General features: G+C 28.2%; 1 protein-coding gene across 4 annotated transcripts in view; it reads left to right on the top strand.

Annotated features, from left to right (window-relative positions):
* LOC130672838 (uncharacterized) overlaps positions 1–17,110 on the top strand; it is a 117,152-nt gene that overhangs the window by 31,582 nt on the left and 68,460 nt on the right. For all 4 annotated transcript variants that reach the window (XM_057477598.1, XM_057477596.1, XM_057477597.1 and 1 more), the window contains exon 2: positions 4,508–4,537. The gene's annotated coding sequence lies outside the window, so the exon portion shown is untranslated. The remainder of the gene's footprint in view (positions 1–4,507; positions 4,538–17,110) is intronic.

The raw sequence follows: 17,110 nt of genomic DNA, 5'->3' as shown, positions 1-17,110 counted from the left end.
ATAAGGAGTTTGTTCGGAATGATTTCGGAGTGATCTGGATTTAATTTAAATCCACATTTACTCCGATTCGGAGTTTTAATACTAAAATAAACTTCACTTCGGAGTAAATTTTACTCAATTTTATGTTTTGGGTGGTCAGTTTTGCCCGCCTGGAGAAAAATTTTTTTTTTTCAATGGCAACTGGAAATTTGGTTTAATTACTTCAAATATAAGTGAAAAAAAAAAGATTCATCTTATTTAAATGCAAAAGAAATTCATTATTTCTTTAGCTCTTCCAATTTGCCCGCCCTTCCACTAAATAATTTTACAAACTCATCTTTTAAAAAAAAAAAAATGATATGAATTCTAACGTAAAAGTTATAGTAGAATATTTATTTTAAATCAGACGTTAATTCTAATTTTAATTAATTGTAGCACAGTAAGTATAATAATAATAATGAGTAATTAAAGAATTAAATAAATAAATAATTAATTAACTATCTTAATGTATTAACGTCTATTTAATTTAAATTGATAATAAAGATAAATGAAATAAAATATAAATTAATTGTTAAATAAACAAGACATTGATTTATTAAAGCTGGAAATAATGTAAGCTAAAGGTACCGCGTATCAATGTTTAATCAGTTAATCAGGACAGGCAATTTACTTTTAATCTTTATCTTAATACGCGATTCGTGATACATAAATTTAAAAAAATTTTTTTTGAATCTTTTATGGAACAATCACACAACATTATGGGAGATATAAAAATATTTATTTATATTGACGACTATTATTATTATTTTTATTATTATTGTAATTGTGATTGAGATTTTTTTTTTCATTTAATGGTGAGAGTATATGACCCTCGCGTGGCTTAAACATCTTGTCGATATTTATCCGCAATTAATCGCACGGGTTATGTGTGAGTATGTTCGTGTGCGAGTGTAGAGTGGGTACGTGTGAGAGGAAGTATCTATTAATTAACGAATGATTACCATAATTATCGATAGTGAGGCGCGGTGGTACTAAGAGTAGATTAATCGATTAATCGATGAATAACGCATTGAATTTTAAATTATCTTACAGAAACGATTTATTTTATTATCTATCATTTTTATCAATTTATCGATCGATTTTTTGAAATTCATTTTAGAATTATATATATTTTGCGTATTCTGCGTGGAGTAATATATATGTTTAAATTATATGTCACATATATGATATATATGTGCCAAAAAAAAATATTTTCAATAAGATTTGCGTATATATTCACATATATGTTAACATATACAAAATATATGTATGGATATGTTCACGCAAAAAATCAATATGTCAAATATCCGTTGCATAAACCTTATGCATATATATATAGTTTTGTAACGGATATCGATTATTGAATATATACATATTACCCGGGAAAAAATAATTGAAATCACTGTAGATCTACGTCGATCAAAAATTTGGAATAGATCTCAGAAGATCTCTAATGATTTCAGATCTATGGTGATCGCAAAAGATCTCGACTGATCTCAGCAATTTTAAAGATTTCATAATAATTTCAGTGGAGATCTATTTAGATTTATGCAGATCTCCACGGATCTCCAAGTTATAAAGATCAAGTTTTCTTATTGGACAATAAAAGTCACCGGAGATCTTCAATGATTTCCGTGAGTCTCCATAAATATTCGTAGATCCCTTAAAAAAATTATGGCAGTTATGAGATCTACCTCGAACTCCGTAGATCTGCTTGAAGTAATATAGATCGAACTTTTTGAAAACTGTAGATTATTTAATTATATTTCCCAGAGATATATTCATACAAAAATAATAGGAAATGTAATTTCCACTCTAAAAATCACCCTTTACATCAAATTCTCTCTAATAATTACTAAGATTTTATATTTAAAACACTTTTTTTTTGTTTAAAAAATTTTACAATAAAATATAAAGACCGTGTAATTTGATCCGAGTACAAAGTTCGTTCGCGCGTCGTTGATTTTATATCCAGTAAATAAAATCTATAGACAATAGATCCGATAATAATAATCATTATTATTATTATTAAACGAGTCGAGAATTAACAAAATGACTCGCGGGAAAGTCTGATTAAGTAACCGGCACGTGAATAATAATCGTATCTCCCGATGTGTCACGCAATTACAGACAAAGACCATTATATTATTTATACAGAGCAATAAAGTAATTAATTAAAAAAATATATATATGTCTATATATATATATATATATCTGTTGTGCTTTGAATTCCATTGCGTACTTTACTACTTTGTATGCTACCACGGAAATGTTAATTTTTATTTAAATTAAAGTAATGTAGATTTAAACTTGCGGTCGAACCAAAATGCCTTTTTAAATAAAATAAATAAAATAAAATAATTGAAAAATTCCAGGTACTGTCACTCAATCTAACCTGAGTAACCCTTTCACGCGTTATAATTATTATCATTTTCTTGTCATATATTTTATAATCTTAGTAGAGTAGTTGCACTTATACTTAAAAAATATTTATTTATTTTTTTAATTTTATTTATTACAAAAATAATTTGAGGGAAATAAAAGTTTTACGCCGGTTTATGTAACATGCAAATCAAGCTCGTGACTTGAATAGCGTTTAGTTAGCTATTATTTTTATTTTAAGTGATAATTACTGAGACTATTAAATTAATTTATACAATAGAGTGAAAGGATTTTTATTATTTTACTTATTTTTTTACTATGGGCAATTTTTTATTCTTTAACTTACTTACGGTTCTCATTAGAAAGATACTAATTTCGTAGAGTAACAAATTTTGTATCCAATAAACCTCTTAAATATCTAAAAATATTAATTAATTACAATAATTTAAAGATGTCATTACTAACAAAATTTTTTAAAAATAATTCTAGTTAAAAAAAAAAAACTCATTTCCATTTGATTTTAGAGAAAAAGTATAAGAGACATTTTTTGTAGGGCATTAAATTTCCTATTTAACGATGTACTTAAATGTATGAAAATATGAACAAGTTTATCAATTAGAAAGGTTGAAAAATTAGTTGAGTATTTTATTTTTGTAGAAATAAATAAATAATAGATATGAGGGTGTAAATGTACAAATATCAGTAGAAAGATCTCGGATATATCGAAGTAGTTTTCTTATCCAATATACGTATGGATACTGACTATATATATATCATATATGTATGTATGTAAGTATATACAAACCCTCATTGTTTGTCTGTAAAATATATCGAGCGCAGATCATTATCGTCCAACTGAGGCCTTGTCCCTGGTTTGTGCACAACTACAAGAGTAGTTTTCTCGTTGTATTGATACGAGTACGAGTACAAGCACCAGTACAGTACACAGAAAATACGCGAAACCGCTCGGTTAAAACGTCCGACAAATTGCGTGCACCATTCTCGCTAAAACTTTTTATTATATTTTACCATTACTTTTATCTCTTTACCTTTTTTTGGCATTACTCTTTATCTAGACTGTTGACTACAGGCTTTAGACTCTCGAGTTTAGAGTTAAGACTGGAGTCTAGAGCCTGGGTATTGATATTGATAAATAAATTTAGTAAACATTTTTTTTTAACACAGAAAAAAAGGATTTCTTGGCGTAAGAAAAGTTTCTCATTATGAAATGAAAATAAAAATTTTCTTAGGACTAGAAAAATTTTTTGGCGCAAGAACTTTTTGCTCGACATGAAAATTTTTTCTCGCTCTAAGAAAATTTCCGTTTTCAATTCATGATGCGAAAAAATTCTTGGAGCAAGTAAAAATTTTCTTGGAGCGAGTAAAAGTTATTTGGGCCATGAAATCATTTTTTTTTTGAACTAATAAAAAATTTCTTCAATCAAAAAAATTGCTTTGAAAATAATTTCAATTTTGATCATGAAATCGTTTCTCTTGATTTAATTAATTTTTTTTTATTCTAAAAGTCTTAAATTTTTAATTTAAATAGTTATTGAATCAAGAATAAGAAAAATTTGACCCAAGAATAACAAAACAATTCATAATACATTGAATAAAATTTAAATACTTGAATAAAGAATTTTTGTTTTTTTACTTAAAATTCTTAATATCTTGTAAACTGTTGCATTTAACAAAAGATGAAAAAGTAATTTTTTGTGGAAAATTAAAATTTTAACAATTTTTATCTTACTAAAAATAAACATAAAATCGATAGTTTTTAAGATATATCGATTTAAAGTTTAAAATTATATATTTTACCGTTAAAAAAATTAATTAATTATTCAAGTCGCCATAACTTTAAAACAATTGATCTTACGAAATTTTTTATTGATATTAAAATTATAGAGAATTTAATTTCCTTTCCGATGACCACTAATGATATTTACTTACCTTTGATATTTTACGAGATATTGACATTCAAATAGATCCAATAGAGTTAAATATTCAACTTTTTATGATTTGAACTCCATAGACAAATATATATGAATGTATATTTGTATGTATATATTCATAACGGTATTTCACACAAAAAATTTTTTTGTTACAGAAATCACGAGTCAAAGGACCGAACTAATCGGTGAGTTTTATATTTTTTTAACGAGTCATGGAGAAGCAATTAAAAAAAAAATAATTTTTAAAACTGGCTATAAAGCCACAGGCGTGTTTGTTTTTACGTCATATGGTTATGGTTATTATTATAATTATGTGTTGAAAAAAAAAATATATATATATATATATATATAAATGAATAATGGAAAATGAGGAGATCCGTTCTTTGACCCTCAATATAAATAAATATATATATATCTATGGGATGGGTAAAAAAATAAATAAAGAAAATGTGTACGGGCTTGTTATCAATTAAGGCGCGGGCGAGTATCACGTCCGCTTGGCAAAATTGAATTTATCTCCAACGGTTTTGTGTTATTTGTTGGGTGACTTTATAACGGGATGACGTACAACACAACGTATTTTATTTTATTTGTGGTAAAGGTCACTAATTTTATAAATTTTCATTTTATCCTTTACCGCGTCTACTATTTTCCCTCAAATTAAATTTTCCTGTCGACTTTTTTTTTCAAAGTTATAAATTTTCTAAGCGCAAAATTTGAAAATCATTTTTTATTTATTCTCAAAAAAATTTTTTTTACTTCGGAAAATCAAATTTTGTTTCTCTTACTATTTTCCGACATTTTCATGAGACGCGTATATATATAATTGGGAGAAAAAAAAATTATAGTGGCAACAAAAAAATATTTTCGATAAAACAAGAGTTGAGATTTTGAATTTCCTCCAAAAAAAAGTTTCTACGGTCAATTTTCCAAATCTTTTTTCAAAATTCCTTGTACACACTCCCAGATTCTCAGAAAAATTTTAAAATATTCCTCTTATTCATGTCAATCCAAAATTATCCCGTGTAAAACTCAAATCTCAAAATCATATTTTTTTTTAATTTTTAGTTAAAAAAATAAAATTAGCGGGTCCTAATATTTTTTACCAACATTCCAAAGATGTTTGCATATGAATAGAGTAGAAAAATTTAAAAAAAAATATCTTGAATATTTTTAACGACCAAAAGTACAAGGCAACATATATAGTTGATTAAAAAAACTAATAAATAAAGTATAGTGTTGTCTCTTATATTATTATCTCTCTTTACGGAATTTGCCGTGTTGTGTTCTCTATTACCGGTCTAGCCTGTACCTGCCCACCAGACAAATCCCCGGCTATTACTTGCTCGACGTTATAACCGAACCTACTTGGAGTCCAAGTCGTAGTTGAAGTAAAGCCGAAGTTGAGTAATTTAGCGCGACTATGCCAGAGCTTAGAGCCCAGAACCCAGAGACTAGAGACCAAAGACCAGAGACTAGAGACCAGAGACCAGAGTCAAAAGACCCTGGATATACACTAGACATATCTACTGTATCCAGTGTCCTGTTCTTGTCTATAGACCTGGTAGTGTTCTGTTGAAACATCAGAATCTCTCTGTTACTCTTATTCTTATTTGTATGCAAGTAACGTGTAGTGTTGGATGAATATAATGCTGGACGTGGATATGGATGTGGATGTGGATGTGGACGTAGACGTGGACGTGGACGTGGATTGACCCTTGCGGTACTCCCACTAGTGTGTTGTGTGTCTTCGCCCATAGTAGACTCTACATACTATCTTATTCTACACATATATAACATTCACAACGCCTCTCTATAGTTAACTCTCTCACCCCGGCCACGTCGGGGTCATATTCTCATCGGCATCGATGCACATGCCGTCGCCACCGCCGCCATCGCCGCATAACAACAGCAACGTGCTGAGAGAAGATACAAGAAACCTCTAGGATACTTAAGTAGTAGACCCAACGCCCGAAACCATTTCTATTATTTTTTTATTCTCATGACCTTAAGTGTCATCCTTTTTAACTCGCGGATTTTTTTTATCTTCTTTGAGAAAAATTTATTTTTGTTTGCTATCATTTTTTATTTGGGATACAAATTTTAATTTTAATTTTGATTCAATAAAAAAAAAGCGTGACGGGTTCGAACTCGCGACCTTCGTGGTTGAAAATAATAAATTATGTTTTTTTTTTAGATTCAATAATGTTAATTATTTTATATATTTATAAAGGGATTTTAAATTGAATAAAAAGTGACAGATTTTAAGCCGTGACCTTTATGAGGATTGAATTTTTTTTTCGATTGTTGAAAAGAATATTGAATTTGGTTTATTTAGATAAAATTTGAATCTAAAAAAGTTTACGTTAAATAGGACCGAAGACCTTGAAATTATTAATTTACTTCTGAAATATTTATTTATTTAAATTCAAACATTGATTAGTATTCGATCTGACCTTTAAGCTATTTTTATAAAAAAATTATCACAAATTTAAATCAAGGAAAAAATTCGAAAAAAAAACTGACTAGGATTCGATCCCTTGATTTCCGTTTTTTTTATTTAGAAAAAAAAAAACGTAGACCGGGATTTGAACCGCAGAGATGTAGTTTTTTTACAATGTCCCAGCTAACGAAGTCCTGATTTTTTCTAGTCTTCGAAAATTAATTAAAATACAATAAAACTTTAAACAGGATTCAATCCCTCGACTTTAAATTTTTTATTTAAAATTCTATTATTTTTCTTCTTTTTTATTTTGAAAACGAAAAATTAATTTACTATTGAATTTCATATTCTTTTATTAAATTTAATCTATTAATTAATGATTCATTAAAAAAAAAAAAAAAAAAAAAACTGAGACTAGGATTCGAACCGCGAACTTAAGGTTTATTATAATCCCAGGCGAAAAATAACAAAAATTTTTTTTTACTTTTATTAGAACGGCACCAAAATGAATGATAATAATAATAAACTTTACTCAATAGTAATTGATTTCCAAGATTATTTATTACCATCAGGTGACAATTATGCTTTTAAAGAATTCACAATATTTTACATTAAACCTAAAAAAATTATCTATTATTACACACACGTCACACGTCCACTCTGTCCTTGGCGATACTTATCTTCAGTTTACAAAACCTATTACAAAACATTATTGACTACTTATGGGGTAAAATGGGAGGCCGGTACAGTAGATTTTGCTTTTATGCGCCAGCAATTGCAAACGATTTTTAAAGGCGCTGATGTCATTTACGTACGAAATTTACGAATAAAAAATATTTTGAAAAATTATTATCCTACTGATGAGTATAATATAATAGCTCTCGACAGTTTGGGCTACGATGATAACTTACATATAGCCTCAAATTGTCTCAATCATAATCATAACCTCAATTATTGCACTGAATATACAGCTCAGGAAATGACGAATTGGATTATGAAAAATTTATAATTTAAAAATTTAATAATTTATTTATTAGTATAACTAAAAATTTCATAAAATTAAATGTCGATATTATTTGAATTTACTGATTATTTATTGCCGACTGGCTGCTACTCGATAAAGGAATGGAGCGTCTGCTACTTAAGAAATAATACTATGAATTATTCGGAGACTCGTGTAATAAAACCACCATGTGATTGGAATAGTTTGAGTCACAAATATAAAAATTATTATCGTTACTGGTATCAATCATATGGAATCTCATGGGAAGCTGGTTGGATATCTTTTAGCAATTCATTCTCCCATTTACGAACTATTTTTGACCGGGCTGATATTGTCTATGTCAGAAACGAGCGGAAAAAATTTTTGATGAATGCTATTTTTAAACATAGTCATAATGTTGTATCTCTGGAGACATTTGGTTATAATAGAAGACCTGAGATAGCGATTGACTGTATTCATCATGATAAGCCACGTTCTAATTATTGTACTGTAGACACTGTTAGAGATATGGCCGTTTGGTTGTTGACTCATTGAAATAATATAAGAATGAAATTTTGTTACTTTAAAAGGACAAAAGTTAAGTTATTGAAGGTAATTTTTATTGCTTGAATGACCAGTTTAATGTGGAATCGATTTGAATTAACAAGCACTTGATTTTCGTTAAAAACATTTTAAAAAACCAAAAGTGTAACAAAAACTTTAAATTTAGAAGATTTTGAATAGTAGACTTCCGGTTTTCAAAAGTAAACATTACATAGCTTATTTTGTTCCTTTGAATCTTTACTTCAACATGGTACCATTTAAAATGATCAATAATTTTACTATCATAAAAAAAATCCCAAAAAACACTTCTACAGCGAAATTTAAAACTTAAAATTTTGAAAACAGTCAATAAATTTTTTTATGGACTTCCGGTGTTCGAAAATCAACTTATCGTAGTTTATTCTCTTCATTTTAATTTCTTCTTCAACCCCTTACAAATCAAACCCCCCGATTTCTTCGTTTTCATAAAAAAAATCCTAAATTTCTCGACCGATCTTCAGAATCAACTTTTTTTACATTATTGTCCAAAACGACGACCAAATCAATCAGAACCAAAAAATCATTCATCAGTTACCCTTAACACATTACTCAGAAACTACTTACAAAGGATAGTCCCAATCTGAGGCCCCAAACCCTTGAAAAATCCCATTTTAAATAAAATTTTAAACAAAATACTTTTAGAACTCAACTCTGAATTTACCCCTACAACCAGGAAACTTAAAAAATTACATTTTTTCTTATTTATCATAAGTCGATATAGAATTCGATGATCACAACTTAAAAATTGATTATTACATTTTAATTGATCAATGAATTATTGGAAAAAAATTTTACATTACATTAGAAACAAGCCGCGTTGAATGACACCTCAAAGATCAAAATCGGTTAATCCGTTGAAGAGTTATGAATACTTACATACATACATACATACGTACGTACGTACTCACATACATACACTCGGACATCATCGTGAAATTAGTCAGGATAGCTTCCTAAAACCTGAAAACGTCAAAATCTGATAGAAACTCGGTTTTTGCAAATCGGACCGAAACCAATAACTTCCCGAATTTTTGAAAATTTTCAATTTTCTTAGCGGGAAGTTAAAAAAGCAAATATTTTTTTTTTTTAAATGTCGATATATATTAGTAAAGAAAGATAAATAGATTATTTGAAGAAAAAAATGCGATACATAATAGTAATCGATTTTCATGAATATTTGTTACCAAATGGTGATTGGGGTATCAAAGAATGGTCGCTCGGTCGTATTAGTCCAAATACACCCGTCGAATCCCAAACACGCGTAACACGCCCACCCTTGCCGTGGGATGAATTGGAATCGCGTTACAAAAATTATTACAACAAAATTATACAGTTATACGGAGTAAAATGGCAAACGGGTGATGTGACATTGGATGGAACTAAACGGCATTTAATTGAATTATTAAGTGAAGCATCACGTGTCTACACGAGATCATCCAACAAAAAATATATATTAATTAAATTTCTAAATACTCGTCTCAATATCAAACCTTTAGACGCTAAGACAGATTATCGTCAAGGTGTAGAACCTCCGATTGATTGTAGGTTTCATATTAATGCAATTAGAAAATATTGTGCGTCTGAAACTGTTCGCAAAATGCTGCACTACTTGAAACTGAGAGCTGGAAAATTGTCTCGAACGCGAATAAATTCTGACCAATAATTTTAAATAATCAAATTCTACCTGAAACGCAAAATTTTAAGTAACAGTTCAAGATACTTTTAAGATCACATGTATTTTCATGCACTTCCGGTTAGCGAATATTAATTTATGATGCTCTCGAAAATCGGATTAGTCAAAATCACTATATGGCAGTGACTAGTCACTTAATGGTAGTGAAAAGTATACCACTATTTGAATCAGTGACATACTTTTCACTAGTAAACAGCTAATAGTCACTATTTGCACTATTTCAAATTTAAGAGAGTAGGTCATTTTATTTGTTAGAACATCTGCTTTAAAATCGTTCACTTGAAAACAATTAATAAGCTCATTATCATTAAAAAAATCCCGAAAAATTGAAAGTATTTAAGGAAATTGAAAAATTAATTTTTTTTTTAAATCTATAGTAATACTTTTCCGACATTTTCGGTTCTTACATGTAAACTTATACGTCATTTTGTTCGTAGAAATGTCTACGTTAACGGAGTAGTAATTAAAATATTGAATAATTTCAGTATCATAAAAAAAATCCTGAAAAACTAAAATTCCATAAGTAAATTTGAAAATTTAATTGTTTCAATTCAAATAATAGTTTATTGTGGGCTTTAAGTATTAAATTAATGTGGGCAATTTTTTCACAATACGAATTAAAATAATCGATTCTTTTAATATCAATAAAAAAATTTTTAAAAACTAAAATTCGATACGAAAATTAAAAAGTTCACTTTATTAAACTGATTAATTTTTTTTTGCACTTCCGCTCGTCTTATATTAACTTATCATAGTTCATTGCCTTCATTTAAATGTCTACTATGTCGTCATACCCACATGGAAAAAGAAAATTTTCGACTGAAAGTAAATTTTCTTGACTTAAGATATTTTTTTTGAAAAAAATTTTCTTGGGTAAAGTAGAAATCTCCTGTGATCAAGACAATTTTTATTAAACCCAAGACAAATTTTCTTGGCTCAATAAAATCTTGACTTAGTTCCCAAAAACATTTGTCTTCCAAAATATTTTCTTGACTCAAAATAACTTTTTTTTCTGTACAATAAATACCAAATTCTACTTTCACTTAAAAAATTATTAAATTAAAAAGTAAAAAAATTTTCTGCAGTTTTTAATCATTACCATACTTATGAAAGATAATTATATATTTACTCATTATTTTTATAACTAAATACAGTAATTTATTTCAATAACCTACCGCAGTAATTATAATCATTAATGTATTGAATAAAAAAATTGAATAAGTAAATAGAATAACTAACAGTTGTAACCTTAAACCCGTTACTTAATAACTATTATTATTTAATGAAATTTTTATTTGCATGGAATGAGAAAAATGAAATTTTACTGTTAAAAGTACACGCCCTGAAGATTCGAACTCTGACACTGCGTGTGTAATAATCCCGACTCAACTTGAGACTATCCTACAGTACAATATTCTACTCAATGACTAGATGTAATAACATAATGTAAAGACACTTTGAAATTATTTATCCTATTTATATATACGTCCGTTACTAATATAACTGATACTATATATATATATATATATATATATATATATATATATATATATTCATTTATTACTATGATTATCATTCTTTCTACTGAACTATAGTTAAAAAATATTTAAGTTTTTCTTTAAAAAGAAATTACTCTGTTAAGTATTGAGTTTACGTGACCATTTATAAAATTGATTTCTATTTTAGAAAATTTAATTCTTTATAAATTCTGTTATTAAAATTCTTTTTACATCTCTAATAGTTGATCATTAATTTGGATTCAATTCCAGACAATATGAATTAAATAATAATTCTGTTGTATGTTTTGCATTGATATCAAAAGATCTGGGTTCGATTCCCGGACTAAAGGACCATTATTTTTTCTCAGTTCTTTTTTGTTATATTCAGTGAATTAAATAATAATGTTGTTATTTAAAAAAATTTCTAGGAGCATTAATTCATATAAAATAAAATAAATTGTTAATCGCACATATTTATCTACCGGTGACATATGGAGTGTGTCGAGAATAACTTAACGTAAAGGTAAAGGCAAACTTAACACTCTTATCTTAAAAAAATATAAAAAAATTTTGGAACCTTTTACAAGATGGGTAGCCAGCGAAAATTTTTTATCAATCCGGTTTTTACACAAGACAAATTATACTTGAGCTAAACGAGTTTGAGTGTTTCAAAAATATATAATCAAATGTATTTATTTATTTTTATCTTGACAATTTACCACCTACGGGATATTTATTTTTTTAAAAATATTATTAAATAATTTATTTATTTATAAATTATTATATTTATTAATAAAAATCACTTGATTTTCATTAAAAAAATCCTAAAATACTAAAATTTTGAATAGTACATTTTTTTAGATTTTCAATAAATGTTTATTGCAAACTTCCATTTCTTAAAAATCAAATTCTCACGATTTATTTTACTCCTTTAGATCTGTATTCCAACATAATTTATTTATTTATTTTATTTATTGGATTTATATGCCAAGGCTTAAAGCCAGATGGCAAAAATATAAAATTTATATACTGTCACATAGAGTACTATATATACTGAACATATAATTAATATTAGTGAGATTTGACAAGCTATTAGGTACTATCAATTTTTGAATTCAAGAAGGATTCAAATGCTTTATTTTTAAAACTTTCAATTGAATGGGTGTTTATTACATCTGATGGTAGCTCCGCCATAACCGAATTGCAGACACAACATAATATCCCGAGTCAAAAATAAAACTTGATTTAGGCCCTCTTCATCTTATTTTCTTTCGAAGTTATCGGATTGCCGACGATTTTCCGATAAGGTCTCAACTTTTTCGACTTAAATTAAATTTTTGTCAACTTTTAGAGCTTTTTCCATCTTAGTTTGAACTCATTCATATTTTTCGATCTTAGTTTGAACTTATTCGTGTTTACCTCGAGCACGACAGTTATTTACCTTACTTTTAACCTGCAGAACCAAGTCGGAAAAAAGTTATTTATTCGCCTTACTTCAGACTTGCTCAATCAAGTCAAAAGTAAGCAGTATTTTTTAGTGTAAAATGTGTTTTTCGCGTTTTGATTTTGACTTTTTCGTCTTAAATTGTGACTCAATACCAGTTGTCTAATCCAAGGCGAAAATGTATTTCATATCTCCGTAAAGAAAGTCGAGTCTGTCTTGTGAAAAACGGCTCTAAACTTTGAATTGGGAAATCCGGTCTAAATCAACGTTTATTTTTTACCCAGGACCATTCAAAATCGTCAATAGTTTTGTTTTCACAGAAAAAATCCCAAAAAACTTAAATAATCTCCAAAAAAACTATTCTACCAAATAAACAATTACTGAAAATCATCGATTCACTACATTCAAAACATGATTATCAATATACTCACAAAACTTAGTTCCAATCTGAGGCTCTAAACCCCAAAAAAATCCCATTTAAAAAAAATTCCTTGACTAAATCCTTAAGAATTGAATTAAACCGTCCCCTCCAACTGAGCAACCGATAAAATTAATTATTTTCTAAGTATAATCCGTTTGAAAAACAATTTTCGAACCCTTTCAAGCAATAAAATTAGTTATTTTTTCACCTATTGAAATTATTATATATTCTTTTCATTGATATAGATAATAATCTACGTATATATGTTGGTAGAAAAGGTCTGTAATAATAACATATAAGTTAATAATAGAAACCTAAACTCCCGTGAATGGATAATATAAGTATAAGACGGAGAATAAGAATAAGAAGAAGCATATCATAGAAAATTCCATTGTAATCTCCATCATAGTCCTGAGAGCCCAGTCGGTGGGCATTGTGCCTTAGATTACATAGAATCTATCGTTTATTATAGTCCTCTATCCGACTGAATAGATAGATAAATAGCTAGTTATGTTGTATATATGTATATACAATATTGTATATTATCTAACAATGAGACTAATAATAATAAAATAACACAGGAGTTTATATGAAATGAATTAACCCATAGAGGCAACTACTGAATTCAGTCTCTGGTCAAGTTATTGTTAATAAAAATGAATTTAAATAGGATAACTGTTGATTTAAAGTGTGATTGCTAATTTTGTTGAATGGTTTATGGTTGATTTGGTAGATTAAACATCGTAGAGTAAAAATTCTTTAAGATGAAGGAGAAGAAGGTTCTTCAGATGGCGATAGCCCTCACACGCTGCAGGCTAAAGTTATAGAGATGGGCTTATAAACCACCCGGACACTAGTTTCTCTCTATTTTCTATCTACTGTAGTACTTTATACGTATATATATATGTATATATAGTTAGTATGAGTCTCGAGTAGTATAAGGACACAGTGGATAAACTTTATGGCGCTCGCGTGCATTACGGAACTTTATCTACTATTTGATGTCATCGCCGTTGTCGTTTAAAGAAAAAAAAAACAACCCTTTTTATGAATATAAATAAATTAAATTCTTTAGAAAGGTTTTTTTGCCATTTGTTTTTTAGGATTTTCTGTGTGACAGATTTTTTATGTTCCTGAAGATCGGAATGTTTTTCGCGCAACGAAAAAAAAAAAGGAAAATAAGAAATCTACTAGATGACTAGATTTCTGAAATGTTTCGCTTATAGATGCTGGTATGTCAGCCGAAAATCTTAGGCCACCCCCAATCTCCGGAACTACCCTTTAAGTCGCCCTTAAGCAGTCGAATTATATAAATTTTATTCATTTTCGTTGCGCGAAAAACGTTCCGATTTTACATACATGTTTTTTTTGTTTTGGAAATTATTCGCAGTATTTAAGTAAACATTGTAATGAACAAAATGACCTATGATGAATTTACTTTTGACTGAGGGAACGATCTGGAAAAAAATAATGAAGATTTAAAAAGCATATTCAGTCAAAATATGAGATCCTTTGAAAGTAACTTTTGTTTTTTGGGATTTTTTGTGAGAAAAAAATTTTTGTTTAAAAGACCATATGTACTACATTGAAGTAGACGTTCTCAGGAGTAAAACGACCTATGAAAAATTTATTTTCAACCCTGAAAACAATTCGAATAAAAATATTCAAATTTAAAAAAGTCTTTTTGGCCGAAATAGAAAATACTGAAAAGGCAGCTTTTGTTTTTTGGGATTTTTAGTCGGAAAAACATTTTCATCTGGAAATTATGTCTTCTACATTAAAGTTGGCATTCTAACGTACAAAATAATCTATAATGAGTTTATTTTTGTCAAACAAAATCATAACAAACTTCAGACTATTTTTTCTGCAATTATTTATTTTCGCTATAACGTTTATTTCCTCACTATTATTAAAATTGTAATTTAAAAAAATAATTTCGTCATGTTTCTCTACGTATAATTTCATTTATTTTTTTTTCTTTCACTAGAAAGAAACGGCCTTAAGAAATGACCTAGGAAGGTATGTAATTATTATTTGAGAGAAATTGTTTCTCGGAATCAATTTTGAGGTTATTCTTTTAAATTCCATTGAATTAAAACTTAAAAAAAAGCATTTATTCGTTTATTGTTACAACAAATATATATTTTTCAAGTTTCAAATTAAGATCTTGAGATTTGAATCAACATGAAGGTTCTTATAAATATAAATATACTAATTGCGGTGAAATTAATGGGTGATTAGTATTTTTGATAGAGACATAAGAATATGTATATATATGTGTATAGACGTTATTGAGTGAGGTTGAGATGTACGGAAAAGTAAGAGAAATCGTGAGATATCTCATGAGATTGTACACTATGTAATTCTTATAACGGTTTTGCTTGGATTTATATTGATTATTTATTTTTAATTGTTTAAAAATATTCAATTACGTTATTCAGGAATTCAGAAGCTTTTTATTTTTTCTAAAGACCTTTGACTCTCGAAATAGTTACTTTCGTATTTTAGGATTTTTTTTAGCTAGATCATGTAATCCTACAGTTAAGTAGATGTTCGCACGAACAAAATGACATGATAAATTTATTTTCGACCACAAGAACAGATTGAAAAAAATTTGAAACATCAATATTTCCTAAATTGAAATTAATTTGAAATTTTTCGCATGAAATTTTTTTTTTTTTTCATTCAAACCATAGATTCTAAATTGAAGTCGACACCCCAACGAATGAAACGACCTACCATAAGTTTATTTTTGACTGTGCATAGGTGAAAATATTCGGCCGAAATCACGTCGGAACTGTTAAATTTCATTGAAAGAGACCGGAAGTTGGCCGAAAACACGCCGAAAAATTTTTATTCTTCTTGAAGAGGCCGATATTTGGCCGACAAATGAATCAGCCTTTTTTCGGTCAGAATATTTTTTTTTTTTTTTTTTTTTTCAATAAAAGTATCGCGAGTAAAAATCTTTGGTCGAAAATAGACCGAAAAAGCTTAATTTAGCTGAAAACGTTTCATTTCATGAAAATTCTATTTAAAAAAATAATAAAAATTAAATAAAATGAACTTTAGTGAATCTTGAAATTTTCTAAATGCCGCTTAAAATATCTCATTTAAAAAAATTAATTTTCATAAAAATCATGAATTTTACGTTAAAGTATACCTTCCAACAAACAAAATGACCTATCAATTACGATAGATAACATTTTTTATTTTCTAAGTACCACAAATTTCCCATAAATTGTTATAAAAAGCTGAAAGAAAAAAAAGTAATTGTTGGGAGGGTTTAAGTGAATGAATAAATACTTTAGTGGATAATAAATGAAGGATGTGACGTACTCATAATAGGTATAAGGACGAGAAAATGATGGTAAGGGAAGACGAAGAATAATAAGGATGAGACTTGCGGACGACAAAAAAGATAAAAAAAAATTAAAAATGGGGAATAAAAGATGATAAGGTAAAGTCTATATACAACGTGAGGTAGCTTGTTACATGACGAAGGAGAGAAAGAGAGAGAGAATGTACTGGCGTGCGCTACCGAGCGTAAAATAACGTAATAAATATAGCCATCCCCTTGAGGAGCGTGTTCGTTGTCCTGTTCGTATAACAAAAGTGAGAGCCTGTCGTCGTCGTAAAAGGGAAAATAAGCATGACAACAAGACACTACGTTATA

The sequence above is a fragment of the Microplitis mediator genome, chromosome 8 (genome assembly GCF_029852145.1).
Source record: "Microplitis mediator isolate UGA2020A chromosome 8, iyMicMedi2.1, whole genome shotgun sequence".
Taxonomy (NCBI): Eukaryota; Metazoa; Arthropoda; class Insecta; order Hymenoptera; family Braconidae; genus Microplitis; species Microplitis mediator.
Note: the sequence above shows the minus strand (reverse complement) of the source record. Positions and strands in the feature narration are given on the sequence as shown.